Here is a 27,329-nt window from a genome sequence, read left to right as displayed (position 1 = left end):
AAAAAAGAACACCATGCTTATTTATAAATGTATTTACGTATTTTGTCAAGATCCTTTCGATATGGCTATTTATAGCGAAGAAAAAATAACCATGCTTATTTACATACGTATTTACGTATTTGTCTTTTTGATTACTAATCGCAACACTTTCTCCTCGGGGTCGAAGGGCAGCTGATGGAACGGTAATTCGAAATGTATTTTTCGATCTCCTTTTTTGAAAAGCCGGTTATACATCTGGTAATCTGCAGTCGTCGCTCATGACTAACTTCCCTCCTTCCTCCTCCTCTTCTGAGAGAGGACTTAACCAGGCAGACTTCATCCAGCAATCTGAAGACACATTTCGCCTGGGCCAGATAGCGTCTCGCGATCTTTCTTTATCATCTTTATATTGAAGTAATTCTGAGCATTTACTGTTTCCTCGTATGTCCTTTTTATTCTTTTTTTATGTGGCCGTATAGTTATTTTTCATTTCTTGATCTATTAGACGGGAGTTTCAATGATACATAGTGATTTGGTTTGCTTGTTTAGAAGTTATTTATCTATTGTCGCCAGTTAACGCACTATTGCCATTTATAGATAACCAGTAGAGTTATGGATAAGTTTTCCTTTGTGTTGTGTTTAAAAGAATTTTATACATTGTTGTTCATGTTGAGAAATCCCATTTATCGAAGGATGAAAGAAAACGTAAGGGGGGAATGGGAAGGTGTTTTAAGGAATAGGTGAAGAGATGTGGAAAGAGAGAGAGAGAGAGAGAGAGAGAGAGAGAGAGAGAGAGAGAGAGAGAGAGAGAGAGAGAGAGAGACGAGGGGTATTGGACTGGATTCTGGGAAACCTGAAACATGGATGAGTGTAGGGGAAAGATTGGAGGTACTACTGGTGTATGGGGTTGTGTGGGTTGGGAGGGGGGTAGATACACGTCCTGTAGTGTGTGGTGTGTGGGAAGTGGTGGTCGCCTGTGTGTCTGGGGCACCAGACGGAGGCAGTAATCTTTCCACAAGAGTGTAAAAAAAAATAGAAAAAGAAATGAATCTCACATTGGAATATAATTTTCCATTAGTGTCTTTGGCAAGTTGTAGAGAAAGGATGGTGTCTGGTCGTGTTAATGTGAGGGTCATTTAACTACCCTGTGTCGGTGAGGAACAAGGCAGGGTCAAGAAAGGGATCAGCTTTTGCATTTATTCTGATGACTGCTTTTGGGAAGTCTCGACATCACACAATATTATTGGAACATTTCTTAAAAAACATCAAATTTTGTATAATTACGTGTTCTAAATCAGCCACTAGTATATTCTAATACTCTACGGTGTTTGGGGAACACTTTTAGATATTAAACCTTTCGACTGGAGTGAATGGATATGACAGAGTAAGTGTTGGTAGGGGAGAAATCATGACTTTATTGAAAGGTGTAAGTTAAGGTTGTCATGATAGGAGTTCAGATGTTTATATAGACGGGAAACTGAGGCCAAGATTGTGGAGATGGCTGCCACATATCGCCAGAGAAGAAGAAGAATCCCCTCTTTAATTCAATTTCTTAGTCATTTTCTTTTAGTAGAAACAACATTTAGTCATTGTTTTTTGTCATATTTTTAGATTTATTCATGCAGACATCGAGACGTACTTAGGTTTAAAAATACCTTTTCCTCTCCTCCCTCCCTCCCTCCCTCACCTCACTGCTGTCTTTCGCTGGGCGGGTCATACGTACGTGCAACTTCATGTGGAGTTTCCTCAAACTTCCCGCTAGGCTGGAGTTGCCGGAAGTTACAGCCAGGGTGTAACACGAGCCGGCAGAACCAACTCGTAAAAATTCAACGATTCATGTCGCCCGCTCGCTGCCAGGCCAAAAAGCTGCCGAGCTGGAAGGATATATGTATATATAAACTCATGGTATATATATAGATATATACATATACGTGAAGAGAAAGCTTTCTCTTTTTTTAAGGAGGATTCAGACAGAAGTTTCCTTGTATCGCGACTTGATAGAGATTCGGTAACTTGGAGCGAGCGAGCGAAGGACGTATTTACGTGATAAAAACATTGGCGAGTGGTGATGGCCGCCCACCTAGTGCTCGGCTGAGCCGACAGATGGCGGGGCGCGCCGTCCTCCTCCTCCCCCAGCAGGAGGGGAATCAGACGACGTGTTTAAGGGATGGGAAGCGACATCGACGCCCAACGACCTGGGTTAAGGTTATACACTGACGTCATGAACTTTGTTATACCATATAAACATGATGCGCCCAGGTGAAGCTAGGCTGATAAACCTTCTCTCTCCCTCCTGGCTTAGCTCCCTGCCCACCCATGCTGGCGGAGCGCCCCCAACTCATCACCCGTAGAAGGTAAACACCCACAGGATTCTAGGAATCGTTAACTATGATTAGAAATAACATCAAGAATCATCTGCGGGTGTAGCTAGCGTCGCTGACCATCGTACAGCACTTACGGGCCTCTCGGGGTCGAGCGCATTAAGCTCGACTCTCCTGGACGTGGCAGTCGGCCCAACACTCGACCCAGGTGTTCATCCTCCCCTCGGAGCTGGCTTGTGAATGGCTACTTGGCGTAGACTGTGTGTGTGCGTGTGTGTGTGTGTGTGTGTAAATGGTACATATATACAGTATATATATTAGATAGATAGATTTGCTTCGTGCGGCTGAACATCACTTGCACACGGCACAACATCTTCCCTCACTATAAAGAAGTGATGTATGAACGTCGGAGGCGATTGTGGGGGGAGGAGCGGCGCCCCGCTGTGGGGAGAGGAGGAGCGCACCCCGCTCCCCACACACACTGCTGGTCTGGAAGACTCACTAATTACTATTGTCAAGGAGCAGTGAGGAACTGGAGCAGTCGACCTGCAAATATAACGAGTGGGTGAGCATATAGTGCCCACACACACACACACACACACACACACACACACACACACACACACACACTACCAATCAGCAGGAAGACCCAGGTTCGATTCCCATTAGAGTACAAGAGGTGGCAAGTCATCATAAGCTTATACCACAGGTCTGGTGGTGGTCGTCCCTTGTATATAGGTGTTCGTGTTCACCTTCGTGACGGTCATGATACGGTTGTCCCAGTGCCTCTGTCGCAGCCAAGGGCGCCTTTGAGACCTTGTAGTTGCAATGTTGGCACTAAGACTCCCCCCCCCCCCCGCGCGCCCAGCCTTAATGACTGGGGGGAGGGTAGTCGATAGGCTTGAAGGCCCAAGCGCTCTTAACAAACAGCCATCAATTGAGGTCGTCTTCCACAGAGGACACGTCTGCAGTGAGGAATTATGGAAGGATGTTTGGTGAGGTTTGGGAGCTTGGTGAACCGTTAGGTGGGGAGGGGGGGTAGATGATGATGTTGAGATGGGAGTTGACGACTGCCAGTGGAGAGCCATCACGGGCCATCATCGTGAACTATGGGGTACGATCTCTCCCGCACAGAGACCTACCTGCAGAGACCCATGAAGACAGACCTCAGGGAGGCCAAAGGGAGACCCCATAGACCCAGGAAGACCTCAGGGAGGCCAAAGAGAGACTTGAAGAGAGCCTCCAGATCCAGGATGACCTCAGAGAGGCCAGAGGGAGACTTAGGAAGACCCTAAGACCCAGGAAGACCTCAGGGAGGCCAGAGGGAGACCTAGGGTTACACCCCGGGAAGAACGCAGGAACCGGCTGGGTCGTGTGTGTGTGGCTGGCAGGAAGGAAGGTGTGGCTGGCCGGCCGGCCGGCCGGGCCTCAGAGAGACACCAAACACCAGAGGCAAACCTCAATATTATTGGAGGAAGTGTGGTAGTGCCGGCGGCCACGTCCCGACCCCTGCCTCGCCACACCTGGCGTCGACTTGGTCTTCCTCACACCCATCACTCGCTTGCCGTTAAAGATTGACCTCAATCCAGAGAGAATTTTATATAAAAAAAGGACTTTAGTGTGAATATGCATAATTGATGTTACAAAAATTAGTTTATAAGCAACGAAAATAAGGATAGAGTTGTTATACGTCTGGCAGGTTCAAATTAGCCAACTCCCCCCCCCTCCTCAAAACCTTCACATGACCTCATTTGACCTCAGATGACCCTCCCAGCACTGGTGTGGGGGAGTGAGAGATCCGTCAAGTGATCGTAGTTTAGGCAGGAGAGGGTGGGGTTCGATTCCCACGTTAGTTACAGCTTAGGTTATGAGTGATCAGTGTGAGGAAGAGGAGTGAGGGGATGTAACACTCATGAGGGGAAGTACCTCATGTCAGAGAGTGGGTGGGGGATGTGAGGGGCGGGTCCTCAGGAGGGTCTGTGCCACTATAGAGACCTTAAGAATGGTCTCTATCCTTGCGTCTCTGTCATACAAGTCTCTTCGTTTTCCACGTCAACACCACCACTTGGGTCGGTTCGTTTCGTCCCGTACCGTGTTCAGTGCTGCTTCAGTCGTTCCTCTGGTCCTGTACTCTGTTCAACATCGCTACGTTTGTCCCGTTCCCCTGGTCCAACAGCCTCTTACAGTAGACTTATTTCCCTCGTCTTTTCTGACTCTTATGCTAATGTTCAGTACAGGTTATAATCTTGTTCATGAGTTCGTCCACCGTCTCGGAGAACTGGGTAGAAACCATCATGGTCATGGAAAAACTATAAAAGCAGTCATCATGTCTCTCTCTCTCTCTCTCTCTCTCTCTCTCTCTCTCTCTCTCTCTCTCTCTCTCTCTCCTTTCACTGAGTCTTAATCTTGATAATCCATGACCTTTAACCTCCCCTGTGACCTCATTTCTGTATTTCCGGTACGGATATTCCTACCCACTTCCTCTAGACCTTCTCCAGTAACTCTATATTCTCCCTATAGTGGAATGACCAGAGTACCAATTACTTAAGACCTTAATTTGAGTCTCATCTACTCCCTGGCAATATTTCTCATGGGGTTTGTAGGAGGAATATTCCTCCCACCTCCTCTGGACCTTCTCCAGTAACTCTATATTCCTCGTCTGATGGAGTGACCAATTTGCCTCCAACTCCTGACCCTAATCTGAGGGTGATATCCTCTTTCACGATTCTTCTGTCGTGGTTTTGCGTGAGACACACTCGCTACAATGCCCTTTTGTGTGCTCCTCTGGCACAATGTCCCTCCCAGAGTCTCTCTCACTTGAAGGTTCGTCCTCAAGTGTGTGCCAGTAAGGAGATAGCTGCCGTCTGGCCTCATTCCCCTGTGTGTGTGTGTGTGTTGGGTGGGGGGGGATGGATGTGTGGGTGGGAGGAGAGAAATGAGAGGATTAAGTATGTAGTGTGTGGAAAGTACGCTGCCTTGGACATTTTATAGGAAAGTGTGAACGGGGGGAGAAAAAGAGTTTCCCAATTTTCATTGGAGCGTGCTTCACAAAGGCTATCATATATAACAGGAATATATATATATATATATATATATATATATATATATATATATATATATATATATATATATATATATATATCTTCTTTTTCTTTTAAACTATTCGCCATTTCCCGCATTAGCGAGGTAGCATTAAGAACAGAGGACTGGGCCTTTGAGGGAATACCCTCACCTGGCCCAATTCTCTGTTCCTTCTTTTGGAAAAAAAAAAAAAACGAGAGGGGAGGATTTCCAGCCCCCCGCTCCCTCCCCTTTTAGTCGCCTTCTACGACACGCAGGGAATACGTGGGAAGTATTCTTAATCCCCTATCCCCAGGGATAATATATATATATATATATATATATATATATATATATATATATATATATTGCATATCAGTTGGTTATCTTTAGAATATTTTCTCCTTGTATCAGGGCTGTTTACTGATAACAGATATCTCTGCTGAAGCATCCAGCTTTCATGTGAAGATATTGACCAACGACATCATCATGTGTTCTGTTGGTAGTTTGATGTTGCAAACTTGAACATCGCAACAGCTGGAGGGAAGAAAATGCTATCATTGAAAGTATGGGGGGAGGGGAGGATAAGGGGGCTCAGCGGGTCCTTAATTGGACAGATTGGAGGAACAGCGATGATGACACACACACACACACACACACACGAACACAGTTCAATGTTCGTGCAGTTTCATAGAACGCACAATGCCCTCCTGACAAGCAGGATTCGAACCGGTACCATTGGTGTGGGAGCTAGTCTCCATAGCCTATTAGTTCACGTCCTTAGCTCCCACACAATAGTACCGGTTCGAATCCTACTTGGGGGCGCATTATGTACGTATACATATATGCTCACTGTATCATTTCTTCCTGCTTGATTGATACATTATCAAAAAAAAAAGTCTTATCTCTATTCGTTGTAGCTTAGATAATCTTTTATCTTTTTAATAAGAAATGCGTCTGGGTGCATCAACATCAGATCTTAAACACACTCGAAAAAACTTGATATAGTCGTAAATCATAGTGAAAATTGTGTTTATATTTATTTATTATACTTAATCGCCGTCTCCCGAGGTAGCGCAAGTAAACAGACGAAGAATGGCCCAACCCACCCACCTACACATGTATGTACATAAAAGCTATATATGTGTTGCGATTATTGTATTAGGGAGACGCGGTTGTGAAATAGATTGTATTGTAGTATTGGATTCTTCTGTATTGTGTCAGAGTATTGTAGTATTGGATTCTTCTGTATTGTGTCAGAGTATTGTAGTACTGGATTCTTCTGTATTGTGTCAGAGTATTTGAGCGCACCTGGTTGGGTCGAGGAGCAAGGTTTTTATTTTATTCAAAGTGATCGGGAGGCAACAAACCTCCATGACCATCGGCCGAGTTTTCTAAGCCGGTCAACCACCTTACAACGCCCACGCCTTCGTCAGGGGCAGAGAGGTCTTCTCAGAGTCATATCTCTCATGACGGACCATTGTCAGACACCGCTGACCAGCGTAGGTCAAGAGACCACCTCGCCAGACTGTGAGGGAGAGCTGAAGCTTAGTGTGTGAATGTGTGGGTCACCAGCAGTGTGGTGTGTGCCGGAGCCACTCCCGTGCCAGCGTCCACCCGACGTTCATCAGACGTGGCGCTCGCCGTACTATAGGTTCACACGGATCCTAGGGGTCCTCACACGAGCCATCGGACCCTCAAAAGGACCCAGTAGGGGGTCTCTACAAAGGCCCTAGGACCTTCACACAAGCCTTGGGGTCTTCATATAGTCCTTAGAGGTCCTCACACAGACCCTGGGATACTCGCACATACATAGGGGGTCTTCACACAGGCTCTGGGACACTCACGAGGAGCCTGAGGTCCTCACACAGGCCCCCAAGACCTTCACACAGGCCCTGGGAACCTCACACAGACCGTGGAGGGGGGTTCTTGGGGCCCCCTCTCCTCTCATCTCTACAGGACCGGTAGACTTGGGTCGATCGTAGGATACTGGCAGAGGCCCCGCCCAGTGTGTGTGTGTGTGTGTGTGTGTGTGTGTGTGTGTGTGTGTGTGTGTGCTTGCTTGCTTCCTGTATGACACTCAGAACACACTGCTGTACACTGTCTATCCTGAGCCACTCAGAACACTGCCGTACAGTGTTTATTTCCCCGCCACACAGAGTGGAAAGAACGTTCAGCAGGTCGAGGAGAGAGATTTGGTTTGAGTGGCGCCATTTTCCTTGAGTATATCTTTTTCTCGTGTTGAAACGACGCGAAAAATCATGCCTGCTGTGTCTGGAGTGGACGATAAGTATTTTCTCCTAATCTCAAGTGGATGGAGAGCTTGGTGCGTGTTTACAGTGTGGATGCAACGGACAAACATTCAGTGGAAAGGGAAGCCCTCGATGCATGGTCCTCTGTGGCGTGGAATCCAAGGTCCAGAAGCTGGGAGGTGTTTACTGTGGAGAGGCTGGTGGAGCACAGGGGCAGGTGGTGGAGCACAGGGGTAGATGGTGGAGCACAGGGGCAGGTGGTGGAGCACAGGGGTAGATGGTGGAGCACAGGGGCAGGTGGTGGAGCACAGGGGCAGGTGGTGGAGCACAGGGGCAGGTGGTGGAGCACAGGGGCAGGTGGTTGAGAGTGAAGACGTCCAACTAACCCTCGTGTTGGCCCCACAAGCGGCAGGAAGACCTCCCCCCCCTCACAAATCCTCCCTCCCTCCTTCCTCCCTCTACCTCCTTCCTCTGTACGTTGTTCCCTCTATATTTTTTCTCTCTCCCCGTCGTTTATTCCTCCCCTTTGTTTTCGTCAGCGTTAAACCTTCGTTTTTCCTTATATATATATATATATATATATATATATATATATATATATATATATATATATATATATATATATATATATATCTTTAACTTTGTTGATCTAATTTCATATGGGGGGGGTGGTTGTGTGCTATTATTATGTAGTGCCTTGTCATGTGGGTTTCGACCCCTCCTCCCTAAGCTCCCCACCCTTCTTATGTCTCCCCAGACCACACTCCCTCCCCACTCGAAGGCCAGCCCCCTCGCTCTCCCCACCCCTCGCTGTTCCTATTATTATTTCTGCCATTTCCCCTCTTCGTCTCCTCTCCTGTCCTTGCTCCTGCGCTCTCTCTCTCTCTCTCTCTCTCTCTCTCTCTCTCTCTCTCTCTCCCCAAGAGGTACATGTGGACACCCCAGGATAAGGGGTTGTGTACGGGTTTCTTCACCCCAGGATGGCGAGGGGTGTTCAGGGTTGAGGTTGGTCGACGCAGACACCTCGAGTCTGGTCGTCCAACTGTCGGCCTCATGACGCCCATCCCAGGGTGAGCAACCCATTCCTTGTACACTACCAGGAATGGGTTATTTGTATGTCTCGTCTCCCCATCACATCTCGGCCTCGTGTCTCCCCGTCTTATCTAGGTCTCGTATCTCCCCGTGTCTCCACATCATACCTAGGTCTCGTGTCTCCATATCATACCTAGGTCTCGTGTCTCCACATCATACCTAGGTCTCGTGTCTCCATATCATACCTAGGTCTCGTGTCTCCATATCATACCTAGGTCTCGTGTCTCCATATCATACCTAGGTCTCGTGTCTCCACATCATACCTAGGTCTCGTGTCTCCACATCATACCTAGGTCTCGTGTCTCCACATCATACCTAGGTCTCGTGTCTCCACATCATATCTTGTGCTTGTTTACCCACTCCAGTCTTTTGTTTAATCTCTTCTCTTTCTCTCATTTTCGACCTTATATTCTCGTATGTTATAGGTTTTTCTTCTGTCTTTTTACGCGTCTATTCTTCCTGTTATTTCCTGTCCGCCCTTCCTCCCGTTTTCTTTTTACGTTGGCCCCCCTCCCCCCCACCCTTCCTTATCCCTTCCACCCAGTGGCATTCCCCACCCCCCGCCTGTCCCCCCCCCGAAACCCCCTCTCCCCCCTTTGCCCGAAAACTCAAGTCAACCCATGCAACCCAACCCCCCTCCTCCCCCATGCAACCCAACCCCCCTCCTCCCCCCTCCCTCACCCCCCCTGAACAAATCTTTCTTATCGGGTTTTCTATCACATCGAGAGGGAACTGCCATCCAGGCTATCTATATCTATCTGTCTATCTATTTATCTTGTCTGAATATACACATGTGGAGATGAATGGAGAAGCAATTAATTATATTGACGTACCATAAATCACACGTATTCCCCCAGGGTACATTAACCTTATCGATCAACGCATATTTTAAAAATTAATTACGTGGGATAGATTGGACTGGAAGTTACCAATCTGGCCGCTAGGGGAACGAGAGAGAGAGAGAGAGAGAGAGAGAGAGAGAGAGAGAGAGAGAGAGAGAGAGAGAGAGAGAAGAGAGCGCCTGGTAGTCGGCCACAACCAGCTGGTATGATCTGGGCGCGTCCATGGCTGGCTGGTAGCGTTGACGCCCCGGGTCGAACTGAGAGAATCAAATCATAACATTGGGTCGTCTTGTGACTGGTTCCCTCTCACACGAATCAGGACCCCGTAGAGTAAGGCTCCCCCCTCATAACCCCCTCCCCATGACTTACGACATGGAAGATAGATAGATAGATAATTAGCTCCTGGGCAAAAGTTAAATAAAGAGGAGAATATGATTCTCAATCATTGGTGGAGAGTGTGTTATGGCTGGGAGGAGACGGGAGGGTGGTGTGCTAATTATAGGCCAAGCCAAGTGTGTGTGTGTGTGTGTTGTACTACCCAGTATATAGCCGAAACCAGTGTGAGCGAGTGTGTTGATTGTGACGTCAGGATGTTACAAGTGAGTGTGTCTGGCTCTCGCCCCTACTTCTACCCTTGGTAATCACACACACACACACACACTAAGAGTGTGTAGTGTACCTGAGTGTGTGTGTCGGACGCCTGCCTCGGTGTCAACACAGTAAGCACTGGGTAGCCAGTCACCTGATCTGAGGAGCATCATTTGCATACGTTCCTTCATGAATTCCCCAAGGAGAGTTAATGATATTTGCTCCTACGGTCGGCTTAAACTACCACAGCTTACCCATTCATGGGGGATGGTGTTAAGGGCCCCCCATAACCTGGGGGATGGTGTTAAGGGATCACCCCCATAACCCAGTGCCCAACCCATTCCAAATAGGGTTGGAGTCTGTGGGTCTCCTGCTGTTATGGGTCCTGGACCTCCAGCTATCCTGGACCGTTCCTGAAACCTCTGGTTGGTGTGTTGTGGCCTGGACCGTTCCTGGACCCCCAGATGGCCTGGACCGTTCCTGGACCCCCAGATGGCCTGGACCGTTCCTGGACCCCCAGATGGCCTGGACCGTTCCTGGACCCCCAGATGGCCTGGACCGTTCCTGAACGCACTTTAGAAATGAGAGAGGAACGTGGTTCAGCTGCATGGCAATACGAAAAAGCTGTTTCACAAGACATTTGCAACCCACCCCATGATTTGCAACCCACCCCATGATTTGCAGCCAACACCATGAAGATGGGGCATCGTGTTACCTCCTGCGTTGCAATTAAGTCACTTGGTTTATAAAAACACAAATACTAAACCTCACAAACCCCAAGTTAAGAGACGTTAAACCCATAGCCAGGAATAAACCAACTTAACCAAACCTTTGTGTAAGCGTGAGTGTGGACAACCTAGGTTTGAATTTTGGGTAGACATTTTTAATTATGCATTCTCGTGTAGCAGAGCGTACATTGCTTTATATGTATATTGGATTTTTATGAGGAGCATGGGAGTGTTAGGCCAGGGTGGAGCATAGAGAGGAGCGTGGGAGCAGTGTTGGGTCAGGGTGGAGCATTGTGTCAGACAATACAGTAACATTCCACAACTGTGGCGGCCATGTAGGTCGATATTCACGTGTCCCGATGGTGTACTGCTATTGTCTCGTGCGGTTGGTCGTCTGTGGCCCCAGTCTGGCCATGGGTGGCCATAAGCTGGCCAACTTTGGCCATAGGCAGGCCATGCGTGACCACAGGATGACTACATGAAGGGCCTCAAGTTGGCTACGTATGTCCATAGGCCAAAGCTCCTTCACCACAGTAGCCACAGAGAAGAGACTTTGCATGGGTCTGCCCCGCATTTCAACGGGTGTGCGGACCTGTTACACAATGCCTCTGGCCCACTACATATGTAGGGAGGCACATGTGGTCGTGTTTAGTCTGTTTCTGGCTGTGTGGACGCGAGCAGTAGACTTGCCCTCTGCTCCAGCCTTGGTGGGCGAATGTAAGTACCCTCGATGGATCACAAGATGGGACGCTACACGATATAAGGAGGACCCTTCTCCTCCTCCTCCAGGTGCTCAAGACGAGACACAGACCTGACGAGTGTAATCACAATATTCGATTGCATTGTGGAGTGTCTCCCACAGGGCGTTACTGGGAACCCCTCCCATTCGTGCGGTAATTTTCAGTCTAGTCTGGGGCTTTCACGAACTAGTACTGTGCACTAAATGTTGCTCGTAATTTAATTGATTTCCTTTTTTTTCTTTCTCGGCGTCTTCATTTGCCTTAATTGGAGTTGACATTTACTATAAGGGTCAAGTTGGGATGATAATATGCAGTGATGTCACCCTTTGTGTCGTGTCGAGCAGTTTGCTTAATATGTCTGAGGTTCGTTGTGTGTGTTAGCCGAAGGGAATTATACAGACCGTAACAGCTTAGGAAACCACTCAGAGCCGAACAATACAGGCGAGTGGTGATGGGCGACGGTAAAATAGTAGGAGGAGGAGGGAGGACGACGAAGCAAGCGACGGCAAAATGGTAAGACGAGGAGTACAGAAGGGGAGGCGGCCAAGCGACCTCCTCCAGGAATAATGGGGCTGCGTCTGGTGGGGTCGTCGACCCAGCCCTGCCCATAACACGTAGTAACACATTAAGACGATCCCGCCTGTAAATGCTGGCGTCAGATTGCTTCCTTCTGGTTCGGGATGACTCGTCCTCATGTTACCGTCTCTCTCTCTCTCTCTCTCTCTCTCTCTCTCTCTCTCTCTCTCTCTCTCTCTCTCTCTCTCTCTCTCTCTCGACGTTTCCCCGAGTTACCTAGGTAGCGCCAAGAAACAGACGAAGAAAGGACCACATCGGCTCACATCCATATTCTTTAGCTGTCATGTGTAATGCACCGAAACCACAGCTCCCTGTCCACATCCAGGCCCCACAGACCTTTCCATGGTTTACCCAGGACGTTTCACCTGCCCTGGTTCAATCTATTGACAGCACGTCGGTCCCGGTATACCACATCGTTCCAAGTCACTCTATCCCGTGCACACCTTTCACCCTCCTGCATGTTCAGGCCACGATCGCTCAAAGTCTTTTTCACTCCATCCTTCCACCTCCAGTTTGGCCTCCCACTTCTTGTTCCTTCCACCTCTGACACATATATCCTCTTTGTAAACCTTTCCTCACATCTCTCCATATGTCCAAACCACTTCAACACATCCTCTTCTTTTCTCTCAACCACACTGTTACCACATATCTCTCACCCAGATATTTTTACTCGATCAAACCACCTCACACCATATACTGCCCTCAAACATTTCATTTCCAACACATCCACCCTCCTCCGCACAGTCTTATATATATGGCCCATTCCTCGCAACCATAAGATATTTGTGGTACGACGATGCCTTCAGACATACTCGTTTTTGCCCACCCAGATAACGTTCTCTCTACCCACACATTCCTCATCTTAAAGTATCTTACAGCTGAAAATTATCGTAAAAACATTTTGGGTGTAGAGTATTTACAACTCTGTTGTCAGACGTAAAGTAACTGGACGTTTTTTTTTTTTGTTATCTTTTGTGTGGAGAAAACAACAGGACGTCCGTTTTTTGTGGTAACAAAGACACAGAACACTGGGTCTTGTGGCAATAAAACGAACGCGGTTGTTTATTTGGCGTGTTGTAGGTTGACCAAAATGATGTTTGGATCCTTTTGGTTGAACAAACGGGCAAACGCCGAACTATGGTCACAACTTGATGTTTATGTAAGAGACTCTATTCTACATCTACGGTGTCCCGAGTTCTCAATAGGATTTGAACGCTTTTGGAAATTATCGCTTGCACTAGTCTTCCCGAGCACCCAGCACCTGACCCTTAAGTTTTACGAGGTAAAGTTTTGTACTTCTTCCAAAAGAAACTTTTTAGATTATTTATTACCTTGTCTCCTGACTTCTGTAGCTTTTTAGTTTCCTCTTTGTGTTGCTTAAAGCCTGACATCAACATGCACTGTAGACCATAATAAAGGCCTTCGACCCAAGAATATATGTATCTATATGGATATATGGGTATATATGTGTGACATATGTTTTTGCCTTTGAACGGCCTTTGGTTGACAATGGCGTGACGTATTCTAATTGCTGAGTTTAGGCGATGTTTTGTATTATATTGGATATTAAGATCCACGAACGCTATCGTGTTCCGCCATCCGAAGATGGACCCGTCGCTTATTTTAAAAAGCCTAAAAGAACGAGAATATTGGACCATTTGCCTTCCTTTTAGTGTGTCATCCTCCCCGGTCACCGCGGGAGCTTGTGTCGCCTGTCCTTGAGGTATTAACTGCAGGATCTGATCACATCTCATAAGCTTAATGGTAAGGTAAACAAGAGCGCAGCCCCTCGCTCCCTCATCTCCCTCCCTCCCGTCAGGGAACGCACGCTTGACGCCAGCCAAACATATTTTCCTCTCTCTTTTTCCCCCTCCCACGTTCCCCACCTTTCCCATCGCTTTGAACTTGTGAGGATGAGGGAATATGTAGTGTTGCTCATGTGGGTGTGGAAGGCTGTGTGTTGGGTTCTCAAAATGGGAATATATCGACGCCAAATATAGTGGAGGCATTTGAGGCATTGATTCCACCACGTGTGTCAGTCATGTTCGTTTGTTCTTCACAGTTCCTAATATTATATTTCATATATATATATATATATATATACATATATATATATATATATATATATATATATATATATATATATATATATATATATATATATATATTGAGCTTTATAATGCGACTTTTTCTATCATTGTTTCGCATTGTAGGTATAATGTGTATTTATGTCAGTTGAACATTTTCTCTCTTGGAAGTTGATAGAGAAATTTCTCTCTCTCTCTCTCTCTCTCTCTCTCTCTCTCTCTCTCTCTCTCTCTCTCTCTCTCTCTCTTGAGTGTCACTGCCTGCCCACTCCCCGTAGATCTGTGGATGTCATTCTCCCAATCCTGTTAGTCCAGCGAGCGTCACTGGCACTCTCCCTCGTCACTGGCACTCTCCCTCGTCACTGGCCTTCTCCCTTCGTCACTGACACTCTCCTTCGGCACTGATCGTCACTGGCACTCTCCCTCGTCACTGGTCGTCACTGGCACTCTCCTCTTGGCACTGTAGTGGCCAAGGGCACTCACCGCGTGAGGCAAGACGAAGCCCCCGGTGTCGACGCCCTGAAGGAATTAGCCCCATTGACAACATCTCCAAAGCTGCTCAGTCTATAAGGTCCAAAATTACACGTTCTAAAGCCTGGACTATTAGGCCTTCTTGAGAAGGTGGCTTAACGTTGTCTGAACACCACCTCCACACACACACACACACACACACACACACACACACACACCTTGTAGAGAACAGGTTGCCTGTAGCTTAAACCAGCTGTTGGCTTAAGGGATGGGGATGGGGGGTAGTACCCGACGACGTGTCACATGCCGGTCTGAACCAGTGTGTTTGTGTGTGTGTGTGCTTCGACAAGTGTTCTACTGCCACGTGTTGTGTCAACGCGAATTTTTGCAGACCTGATTGTTTTTTCCTGCTTTAGCGGGGTAGCGCCAGAAACAAAACAATGGCCTAATTTTGCATATCCATTCTGTAGCTGTCGTGTATAATATGCCGGAGATAGCGCCTTCCATCCACAGCCAAGCTCAGCAGATTATGTGGCTGCTTCATGTGCCGTGGGTCAGTACATTGCCCCCATATACCACATCAGTTTTCTTAATTCTATCCCATGCATGCCTCTCACCCTCCTTAATGTACAGGCGTTTGTGCGTCTGTCTCCTCCACTCTAATGTTCCCATTTTCCGTTCGGGCTACCTGTTGTGTAACACCTCACCCCCAACTGCCATAGTCTGCCACATCCTCTCTCTCTCTCTCTCTCTCTCTCTCTCTCTCTCTCTCTCTCTCTCTCTCTCTCTCTCTCTCTCTCTCTCTCTCTCCATTTATTTTGTTTCCTCTTCCCACCTGGCACTGGTGACGTCTTGGGTGGGTGGGGGGAGGGCTTCTTCAGTCATGTCCCTCTCCTCACCCCCAACCACACACTAACACATACTCCCCTAGCACCCGTGCCTCCTCTTCTCCCCACGTCGTTACACTGTCTTTCGACATCTCCCTCCACACACACACACCAGGACTCCCCAGCATACCACCCTTCGCAAACGGAACAGCCATCACAGTGTCCCAAAAGATGGTGCGCCCCTCGTAGCGTATGGCGTACATTTTGTCCACTCGCTCCCAAAGATGGTCGTCGGAGTCACCAGCACAAGACGCACTCGGCGCCAAGGGCCTTCGAAGTGCTTAGCGATCTCGTGCACACTCGTGATATGGTAGGAGTACCTCCCCCACTCCACCGGTGAGGTGACTGAGGAACATGCCTGAGCAAAACGCTTCTGGCCTGGTAACATTTACTGGGAGTTTACACTTTCCCTCCCTCTCTCTCTCTCTCTAGTGTGTGCTGGGCTGACCCCCTACCTTCAGACCTGTGCCCTTCCCTTGCTACAGGAATCTACTATACTCCCTTCCCTCTTGGAACCCTCCGCAGGGGCTCTAAGATTCACTGTACTATATCTGTCTAAACTGTTAGGTAGGGAGGAGCCTTCTGATTTGCTTTCCCTGTCTCCATCTCCAGTGGCAGGTGAGGAAGGAGCCTTCTACTTTACTATCCTGTCTCCATCTATAGTGGTGGGTGGAGAGGAGCCTTCTACTTTAATATCCTATCTCCATCTATAGTGGTGAGTGGGGAAGGAGCCTTCTGCATTACTATCCTGTCTGTCTATATAGTACAGGAATATAGGATACTACTACTGCTACTCTCCTCCAGCAGAGAGGAACTCATCATAGACCATCAAGTCGTCTATCATTTGTGTGTCTGATGTAAGTCCCTGTCGTCACCACACTTATAGACTGACAAAGTTACAATCATATTTTATTTCCTCCTCCTCTTCCTCTCCCCTCCTCCTCGTCATCATCTCCCCTCCTCCTCTTCCTCTCCCCTCCTCCTCCTCCTCTCCCCTCCTCCTCCTCCACTTCTCCCTTTCTCTTCCTCTGAACCCTTAAAGGCACCGTCACCTCTTTGTCTTCCAAATGGAAGGTCTTTGTCTGACAGAGTTACGGAACACATGTCCCTTTATGTCCCATACTCATTTACTACTATCTCTCTCTCTCTCTCTCTCTCTCTCTCTCTCTCTCTCTCTCTCTCTCTCTCTCTCTCTCTCTCTCTCGTGTATATACGGCAGGAGATTCAGGTCTGGAATTTGTGAAGAGTTGGGTCAGGTCCAGGTGTCATAAGGGATAGTCCAGCACAGGGGTCCTGGTGCTGGCTAGGGGCTGGGTGGGTCCTGGTGCTGGCTAGGGGCTGGGTGGGTCCTGGTGCTGGCTAGGGGCTGGGTGGGTCCTGGTGCTGGCTAGGGGCTGGGTGGGTCCTGGTGCTGGCTAGGGGCTAGGAGGGTCCTGGTGCTGGCTAGGAGCTGGGGTCAGTAACCTCACCATGTTGGCCAAACTTCCCCCGTAGTGTGAGCTCAGGACACACCAAGTTTTCCTCAACACTCTCACCACCAGTCTGATAACACTTCTCCAACACTCACCACCAGTCTGATAACACTTCTCCAACACTCTCACCACCAGTCTGATAACACTTCTCCAACAATGTACAGTATATTGTTGGAACCACTGTGGTGGAGGGGGCACTGTGGTAGAGTGAACCACTGTGTTGGAGGGAGCCACTATGGTGGAGTGAGCCACTTTGGTGGAGGGGGCGCTGTGTTGGAAGACTGCCTCACACACACACACACACACACACACACACACACACACACACTAGAAAGTATCAAAATACCGATACTTTCCTCTGGTGATAATTTCCACGCATAATTTTACTCACGTTTTCTTCAATTCTTACAACTTTCGCTCCGATATCAAGTATATATTTTCTTCGAAGAATATAATCTTCAATGGAAAATATTAATAGGTCAAAGTATGCTTAAGTAAGCGTATATCCCAGAAATGATTAAATACTTTAACTTTGACCTCAATATACTTGAACAATTTAGATTTTTGGAACGATATATATATATATATATATATATATATATATATATATATATATATATATATATATATATATATATATATATATAAATTTTCATCCACAAATTTTCTTTTTATAATCACTGTAGTCAAACTCATTCGAGGCCATAGATTAATCCCAGTTTAAGCAAAGAAATGGGATTACTTGGGACGATGATTAATGAGTGGCACATTTTTCTTCACTAAGTATTATGATAAAGATTATCAAGTTGTTTTTGCTGGGGGAATTAATCAGAGTGGCTTAGCATCTTCTTTTCCCGACAGTTTTCGAGACAAAGTTAAGGGGAAGTAGTGAGGGAAAACTGTCCTTGGATAGTCTGGCTAGCCTCGTCTGTTGTGAGGTAACGGGGAGTGGGGCTGTCTGTTGTGAGGTAACGGGGAGTGGGGACTGTCTGTTGTGAGGTAACGGGGAGTGGGGCTGTCTGTTGTGAGGTAACGGGGAGTGGGGCTGTCTGTTGTGAGGTAACGGGGAGTGAGGCTGTCTGGTGTGAGGTAACGGGGAGTGGGGCTGTCTGTTGTGAGGTAACGGGGAGTGAGGCTGTCTGGTGTGAGGTAACGGGGAGTGGGGCTGTCTGTTGTGAGGTAACGGGGAGTGAGGCTGTCTGGTGTGAGGTAACGGGGAGTGGGGCTGTCTGTTGTGAGGTAACGGGGAGTGGGGCTGTCTGTTGTGAGGGGCACCGTTTGGTGTGAGGGTGATGATGGCTTCGTCTAACGTATGACTTTCACTGAATTATCTCCCAGGTGATCTGGTAGCTCCCCTCCAGCCCCGCCCCGGGAGCCCTCCGCCAGCCCCACCCCAGCCAGCTACCCCCCCCCCCCCGTTCCTATGACAACGGGCTGGGACACCTCCTCCTCCTCCTCCTCCAACGCATTCCCCTCACACTCCAGCACCTCTGTCGCTCCAGCAGGGAACTCAGAGAGAGATGGGGAGGGCGGGCGGCCCTCCTGGGCACGGGCCAAGCCCCCAGCAGGAGGGGAGGAGGGTGGGGACGGGAGTAGCGCATGTGCACAGTCGCCGCTCAGTGCACAGGCATCGACGCCCTGCGCTGAGCACCAGCAGCAGGAGTGTTGTTGCCCTACCTCATGATCCGTGATCACCTGCTGGCTGCTGGCACTAGCACACCACACCGGCCGGCCCTACCCTGCCGCTGCGTGCGCTCTCTCTCTCTCTCTCTCTCTCTCTCTCTCTCTCTCTCTCTCTCTCTCTCTCTCTCTCTCTCTCTCTCTCTCTCTCTGTTGTCTGCTTCGTATGCACGTGGTCTACCACACACCCGGCCATATTCACGTGGTGCTGCACCACACACACATGTGTGCTGCTGCTTCCCAAAGTTTGTTTTGTGCGTGTAGACCAGCTACACGAGGATGGACCGTTATGATGCCTCCGTATATCGTCTTGGGGAAAGTGTAACACTGAGGACCATCTTGAGCGAGGTGTGTGTGTGTGTGTGTGTGTGTGTGTGTGTGTGTGTGTGTGTGTGTGTGCGCCACCCTCACGGGAGAAGGACCCTCAGCTTTACTCTTTTTTCCACCAGGATGTACAAAGCCTGATGGCTCTGTGGGAGGATGGTGTGGGCGAAAAGACGTCCTTCGTCCTGGGGTTGAAATACACGAGCGGGAGCAGTGCGGGCGGCCTGCCTCCCCCCCAAGCCAACCCCTCTCCTCCCTCCTTCCTCCCTCCCGCACGCCTGACACACGGCACCTCCTGCCCTGCCTGACACCGCCTGCCACGCGCGACACACTGCCCGCCTGACGCTGCATGACACCTCCCCGTGTCCCACCATCCCCCCCTCCTGTTCTTGCTGACGCCCTCCGTCAGCAGATTATTATCAGAGAAAAGCACGAGACCAGCACGCCCGGTCCCCCCCCCCACCCCCATCACGTGGGGGGGGGATATCTACCCCCCCACTCCTCGTCACCTGGGGCGGGGGGGGGGACGCGTCGTCTGACGTGTTGTACAGATGTTGACCTGTCCTGGTGCATTACTGATGATGACCATGGTGGTGGTGATGACCGTGATGGTGATGATGGTGATTAGTGATGGTGATGATGATGGTGATATTCCCTCACGAACGAAGATTCGAATATTCCAGTTATTTTTAATCGCACAAACTCTAATCCTATAAACCCAACTTGATGTTTCTTATTTGTATTTTTTTTTTTTGTCATAATTCACATGTGTTCTCGATCAAGTTCGCAAGAGCGTTCAGTTTGACCGCAAGTTCAAGGTCAGAGGTCACGAACGAACGAACTTAGGCCTATGTGGCAGGTGAGCGGAGGGGGAAGGGGGTGAGTTTGATTCAGCCCCCCTCCCCCCTCCCCCCCTAACAAGTACCGATGCACAGGTCTGGGATCTGTTGTAAATTGGGATCGGGTTTGACCTTTGGGTTAAGGTCAGAGGTCACTAAATATTGGTAGTGTGAACTTGCTCATCCTGTGTGTGTGTGTGTGTGTGTCCGGGGCACTGCATCCTGTGGGCCGGGGGGTGATGAAGGATGTGGTAAAGAGTTCCTCCTTTGAGTGCCCCTAGGGGCAATAAGTGACCCCTAACCCATGAGGGGCAATAAGTGACCCCCTAACCCATGGAGGAGGGGCAGTACAGCGACCCCCCCCCCCCCATGCACATGTATCACTAGTTTTTCAAACGTCATTGGGGTTACGCCATCCCCCCTCCCCACCCCCCTCCCCCGCGTTAGATCTCGATAGGGCTTTAGTTAAAGGTCACTCCCCCCCCCCCCTCACCTCCACTTTGAGCCTGACCTTACCTGACCAGGAACCCCCCCCCCCCCTCATTAGACGGTGTTGCCCCACCCCCGTTCCCCCTTGCCCTCATGGTCAATGTGATGTGGTGACCTGCTAGTGTGTGTGTGTGTGTGTGTGTCACACAGCTGTGGGATATGCATGACCTGTGTACTGTCCCACGTCCCACGCCCACACAGCTTGTAGGTCATGACCCCTACGGTAACGCCCACACAACTCTACCCTTCTGTAGTTGTACCTTAAATAGAACACATCATTTTTATTGACTCTTATTGATTTTGTGTGTGTGTGTGTGTGTGTGTGTGTGTGTGTGTGTGTGTGTGTCGCATGACTCTCTCTCTCTCTCTCTCTCTCTCTCTCTCTCTGGGGGATTATGTCCCTAGGTGTGACCTGGCCTCCTCTGGCTGACCCATCATCGTGACCTGTGACCTCGTTTGTTTGACCTGTCATGACCTGTGACGTGACTGCATCCTACTTGACCCATCATGACCTGACCTCGTCTAGCTGACCCAGTGTGTGACTCCATCGAGTTTAACCTGTCTCCCCAGGCCCCCTCATCCCCCCACCACCACGTGCGCCGCCCCCCCCCCTAGTCCATCACGTGATATCCAGCTCCCCACCACGTGCCCCCACCCCAGTCTATCACGTGACTTTCGGCTCCCCACCACGTGTCACCCCCGTCCATCACGTGAGACCCCCAGTCCATCACGTGACACCCAGCTCCCCACCACGTGCCCTCCCCCCCCTCCAGTCCATCACGTGACACCCAACCCCCACCACGTGCCTAGCAGGTAACCAACACGTGTGTCCCCACCTATACCTGTTGTACACAAACCCTAGCCTAACATCTCCCTCTGTGTGCATCTGTTTATCCCCCCCCCCCCCCCGATTTCGTGCAAACCACTAGCGCATGCGCCCTTCTGCCCTCCTCCCCTGGTCTCTGGGGAATTACCAAGAAAGTTGTTGAGTCATCGGCCCAGCCTTCCTTCACGGTTTGATAAATCACTTGATTCATTAAGGTCGAAATCTGTGTGTGTGTGTGTGTGTGTGTGTGTGTGTGTGTGTCAGACCCCAGCAGGGAGCCAGACCCCAGCAAGGAGGTGGGGCAGGGAGTCGGGCCCTAGTAGGGAGGTTGGGCAGGGAGCCAGGCCCCAACAGGGAGGTACTTTCTCTGTTTCCTCACCACTTGCCTCGCCAGTGACCTTTGAGGAGGTAGTCAGTTTTGGGGCCGTGGTTGGCAGGAGGAGGGAGGGGGCGTGTGCCGGCCCCGCCCCATCCAACCAGCCCCGTCCCCCCCCCCCCTCCTCTGCCCCGCCCCAGTCCCGGCTGTGCGCTACACTCCTCCCTTTCCCTCGACTTAGCCCCAGACCCTGCCCTGTGAGCCCCAGAACCTGCCCTGTGAGCCCCAGACCCTGCCCTGTGAGGCTCGCGGGGCAGTGTCACAAACCACTGTCTTCCCCCTCCCCACACCACCTCCCCTGGGGCGGCCACAAGGTGACCCCACAGTGCCCCTCCTCCCTCCATAGTACCGTTCCCCAGCAGGTCACCTGCAGGTCACCACCACACGACGAAGGTGGACGCCACAGCCACTCTGCCCGGTGAGGTGAGGGGCGACCTCCTCCTCCTCCTCCCGGTGAGGTGAGGGGCGACCTCCTCCTCCCTTAATAGAGGCATGAGGATGACCCCACTGTGGCACGTGTGTCTCTGCACCACAGAACGTCTGTAGCCTGTCCACAGACAATGCTCCTCTGAGAGTCACAGAACTGTGCCTATCCCTGGGGCTTTCTCTGCCTCATTCTGTGCAACGATATGTGGTAAAGTCTCCTCTCATTCACATGTGGTAGACCATAGACTTCCACGCCTTCAGGTCTGTGGAACGCCTCTGTGTCGCATCGTAATGAGCCATTTTTGCCACATTTGTTGATTGGCTGACCCGAACGGAACACGGGGATGACGTCACTGCTGAAATCATTGGTTCAAATCCTAATTTTTTAGCCAAAAATGAACATTTATTGTCCATTGCCTCCAACAGTGGGTCATGTACACACGTATAGTGCTGTGTTCCAGCAACCCAACCTGGCTACAGAACGTTAGGTTTGAGACCCCCCCCCCTTCCCCCCACCCTATAGGCAAAGTTTGGTGGTGGGGGAGGAACCCAGTTATCTCCCCGGAGAGGTCCGTCACCCACATGGGTGAACATAATCTCCCCACCTTCCTCTCTCGCTCGCTATGCTCCCCCATGCCTCTCCCTCCAACTAGAAGACCGGCCATGGACGACCCCTCTTCCTCCTCGCTCGGGGAGGAATTGCAACAGAAACTTTTACATCGCTCGTCATGACTTTTTAAACACCGCTGGGGAGAACGGGGAGGAGGAGGAGGAACTTGGCTTCTAAGATGGCTTGGGAGAGGAGGAAAATGTACACCTAACACCTCTCAGTTTCTTCTTTCTCCTCCCCCGGGGGCGGGCGAGCCAGCCGTCGCTTGATGGCCCACACACACCCCACACCACCACCCCAAACCACCACCACCACCCCACACCACCGCCCCACACCACACACCCCACACCACCGCCCCACACCACCACCGCCCCACACCACACACCCCACACCACCGCCCCTCACCACCGCCTCGTCATCTCCCCCAACTTGTGTCGCCCCTCCGTAATTCACCAAACTCGCCCCACTTCGCCCCAAGTTAAGTTGTACGACAAATTTTCGAGGGACTGAATGTCACATCGGAGTCTCTCTCTCTCTCTCTCTCTCTCTCTCTCTCTCTCTCTCTCTCTCTCACACACACACACACACACACACACACACACACACACACACAGGCGTACATACATGGTAATAACCCTGGGCCCTATAAGACGACACTTGGCCAGTTAACAGAGCGTTACAAAGGTTAGATATTTCTTTTTCCCCTGGCGTGCGAGGGTTGGGTCGTGCTGGATGACAGTCGTGATGGTCGTTTGGAAGTCGTGCATATGTGTGTGTGTGTGTGTGTGTGTGGTCAGGCGTGACTTAGCCCCGTACTGTCTACTTTGTGTGGTAACGTGTGACTCCTGTGGTAGGAAGGAGGTCAGTGTTGCTGTGAAGGCTGTTACTGTGAGGCCTGTGTTGCTGTGAAGGCTTTTACTGTGAGGCCTGTGTTGCTGTGAAGGCTGTTACTGTTAGGCCTGTGTTGCTGTGAAGGCTGTGTTAGAATGAAGGTTGCCCCGCGGTAGAGTGAGTGTGAGTCAGTCACTCAGAGAAGGTCATGGCAAAATCCACGTAGAAACTACTCGCACATTTCCCAAACGCACTGTGTACATTTTGCTGTCACAACATTCCCTCACGTCTCGCGCGCTGTTACGTAACAACAGCAGCGGTTACAGCAGAAGCAGCAGGTAACAGCAGCGACAGCAGGAGGAGGAAGTAGGTGACATGAGAAGGATGGGTGAGGGGTAGGCAGAGAGAGAGAGGAGGAGGAGGAGGAGGAGGAGCAGGCGACGTGTGTCTCTGTGGTTAGGACGACGCGAGTCCGTCGTTCGTGATTGATCTGCCGGATACCTGCGCGTTAACAGCGGATCCCACGAACGCACCCGCAACGCACCATTGATCACTGAACCAATCTGGGCGTCATTTTCCGGGCCGTCCGCTTGGAAATAATTCTTTTTTTCAGTGACATAATAGCAGGATGCATACCCAGCCCGAACCTTGCAGGTCTGCTAAGCCTCCTGGAAAAAGTTCCTTTCCATCTTTCTAGTCAGAATGTCTCAAAAAATGAATAATAATTCTAATAATGATAGTAATCCCTACTACTATAAGCCTCTAGGCCCATGCTATGGGTTCAGAATGCATGCTGCCTGGACCTGCTAGGGATTGTAGCGCATTTCCAAAGAACCGTAGATGGTTCTTGAGGAATCTGTCACCGTTGGAGAGCGTCTGTCCAAGCTGTAGTAACGAGGCAGGTGTGTGTGTGTGTGTGTGTGTGTGTGTGTGTGTGTGTAATCCTCCGCTTGACTTGTGTGCGTCTTGTGGGGACCGGCCGAGATTGGGCGGAGGGTGGGAGGGGCGGCGGCCTGGGCCGGCTCTTCCTTGGCCTGATTGAGTATTCCAGTCAGCCAGGCGGCAGGGAGGAGGTCTGGAGCCGGAGCACCCGGCTGCCGCTGCATTAAGCCGGCTGCCTTGGTCGTACCACCACCAGCTTGCCCTGGCATCGAACCGGCTGCTTCCAGCAACTGCCACACCTCCAGCTAGATTGATCCAGGTTCCAGCAGACTGCCACAGTACCAGAGACTGATCCAGGTTCCAGCAGTCGCCACAGCACCAATGAAATTGTTCCAGGCGCCAGCAGTTGCCAGAGTACCATTCATTCTAATCCTTCCAGCAATTGCCATAACACTAACTAGACTGATCCAGCTTCCAGCAACTACCACAACAACATACCGGTTGTTCCAGGTTCCAGCAATTACTACATGATAAAGCCACGTACCTCAAGTGCCATCGGCTGCATCAGTGTTGAACCAAATGTTCCAGGTTCCAGTAATTACCGTAGCACCAGACTCATCTGTTACATGTTCCAATAGCAACAGGTCGGTTGCTCCAAGTTCCAGCAACTACGATGGCATTAAGTCAGATGCTTAAGGATCCAGGCAGCTGCCGTAGCAACAGGCCGCTTCCTTCATGTTCCAGGCAGCTGTAGCAGCACCAGGCCAACTTCATGTTCCAGGCAGCTGTAGCAGCACCAGGCCGCTTCCTTCATGTTCCAGGCAGCTGTAGCAGCAGTAGGCTAATTTCTCCAAGATCTGGCATCTGAAGGTTCCAGCAGATGCCTCAGGACCAGAGTACCGGGCCGATTCTTCCAGGTTCCAGAAGTACAAGATCACGATGACTGGCTGTCTCTGGATCCAGCAACACGCCAACCCTTTCCAAACGCCTGGATCACGGCGACTGTTCCAGGATTATATAGCAAGCAGGGTATACCTGGTTCCAGGATTATATAGCAAGCAGGGTATACCTGGTTCCAGGATTATATAACAAGCAGGGTATACCTGGTTCCAGGATTATATAACAAGCAGGGTATACCTGGTTTCATCGAACTTTTCCTTATTCCAGCACAAGGCGGCCGCCTCCAGATTTGGCCATCAAGCCAACTTTTCCAGGTTCCAGCAGCTTTATCGCCAGACCTCAGCCTCTCTGGCCCATCTTAACTACGTTAACATAAAGCAAATGACATAAAGAGTGTAAAGAAAGTCGCCTTAAACATTAATTAGATTATCTTTTATTCATTATTATTATTGTCTAATAGGGGGTCGCCGTTTCCTGCGGGAACGAGGGAGCATCAGGAACAAGTAAATGAGCCATAGGAAAAAAATATTCATTTGGCTCCTTCGTCTGTTTCCTCTTTTGGAAAGTAATACAGGAGGGGAGAATTATCATTATTATCATTATTATTATTATACTATTATCATTATTACTACTACTACTACCACCACTACTACTATAAACAGTATATGTGGCATGGTTGTGGATGGTATACGCTGGTGTCACTACATCATGTACGACAGTAAGAGTGTCTCGAGTGTACAGGAATCCATTGTTCTTCAGTTCCTGACGCTACCTCGCCAAGATGGGGGAAAACACGTAAAAAATAAACATGGCAGTTATTATTATTATTATTACCGTTTTAGATTTTTATCATTATTCTAATTATAATCGTATTCCAGGACCCTACGTCATCATTTGTGTGTGTGTGTGTGCGTGTGTGTGACTCGGTGTACTGGGACTGGTGTACTAGTGAGACGATGGACGGAGCCGGTATACGAGAGCTGGGTCACCGGTACAGAGGGTGTGGGACCACCGTGTGCGCTATACCCAAGCAGAACCTGGTGTCTTGCTGTGCACACAGCAGGAGGGCTGCGTTCGCCGGTCCCGTGTGTCGCAATCCCACAGACCAGGGAAGCCCCCCTCCTCCCGTGACGCTCTCCATGCAGTTGCGTGTGGCGTAACTTGGCGTGCGGCTCCGTCAGTCTGACCCCTGGCGGGGGACTGTCCCCTCCATCTCATCCACATATATTCCACATGGGTTCGAATCCCCCTTCTGCCAGGTTTACCTCAGCCACATATGTTGGAGACGCTATGCCAAAAAAAAAGAGTCGCGTATAAAAGAATCGCAAGACGAAGAATAGAGAGAGAGAGAGAGAGAGAGAGAGAGAGAGAGAGAGAGAGAGAGAGAGAGAGACTGAAGTAAAGGGCAAAAGTCAGGACTATCTATACGCGGGCGCAATGCGGGATGATACGGGCGCACAGTTATCCCTTTGACGATTTGTAATGTAACAGAAGTGAAAGGTATGCGTCACTTACCTTTGACCAGACCCTTAGTATAGATTCTCTCTCTCTCTCTCTCTCTCTCTCTCTCTCTCTCTCTCTCTCTCTCTCTCTCTCTCTCTCTCTCTCTCTCTCTCTAGCACTCGCTTATTTATTGCATCTATTATTTTCGTTAGTGTTAAGGCCAGACCACATCGCTGTGGCCCAGGGGTCTGTATGGCCTGCATATATATATATATATATATATATATATATATATATATATATATATATATATATATATATATATATATATATAATATATAAAGTGTGTATAGAAGAGAACAGCTAGGCTTTCGATGGAAGATATATCAGAAACATAGAATATAGATATTGTCTGGTCGTACCTCGAATATTGGTTGGTCGTATCTCGTATATTAGCTGGTCGTATCTCGTATATTGTCTGGTCGTATCTCGTATATTAGCTGGTCGTATCTCGAATATTGGTTGGTCGTATCTCGTATATTAGCTGGTCGTATCTCGGATATTGTCTGGTCGTACCTCGAATATTGGCTGGTCGTATCTCGTATATT

At 49.5% G+C, this 27,329-nt stretch overlaps 1 protein-coding gene across 16 annotated transcripts in view; it reads left to right on the top strand.

Annotated features, from left to right (window-relative positions):
- Positions 1 to 27,329, top strand: part of Atpalpha (sodium/potassium-transporting ATPase subunit alpha) — a 201,627-nt gene that overhangs the window by 106,454 nt on the left and 67,844 nt on the right. The gene's annotated exons all lie outside the window — the stretch shown is intronic.

Source organism: Panulirus ornatus, chromosome 73, assembly GCF_036320965.1.
Source record: "Panulirus ornatus isolate Po-2019 chromosome 73, ASM3632096v1, whole genome shotgun sequence".
In the NCBI taxonomy this organism is placed as follows: Eukaryota; Metazoa; Arthropoda; class Malacostraca; order Decapoda; family Palinuridae; genus Panulirus; species Panulirus ornatus.
The sequence above is the reverse complement of the archived record's forward strand: the minus strand, read 5'-3'. Positions and strand labels throughout refer to the sequence as shown.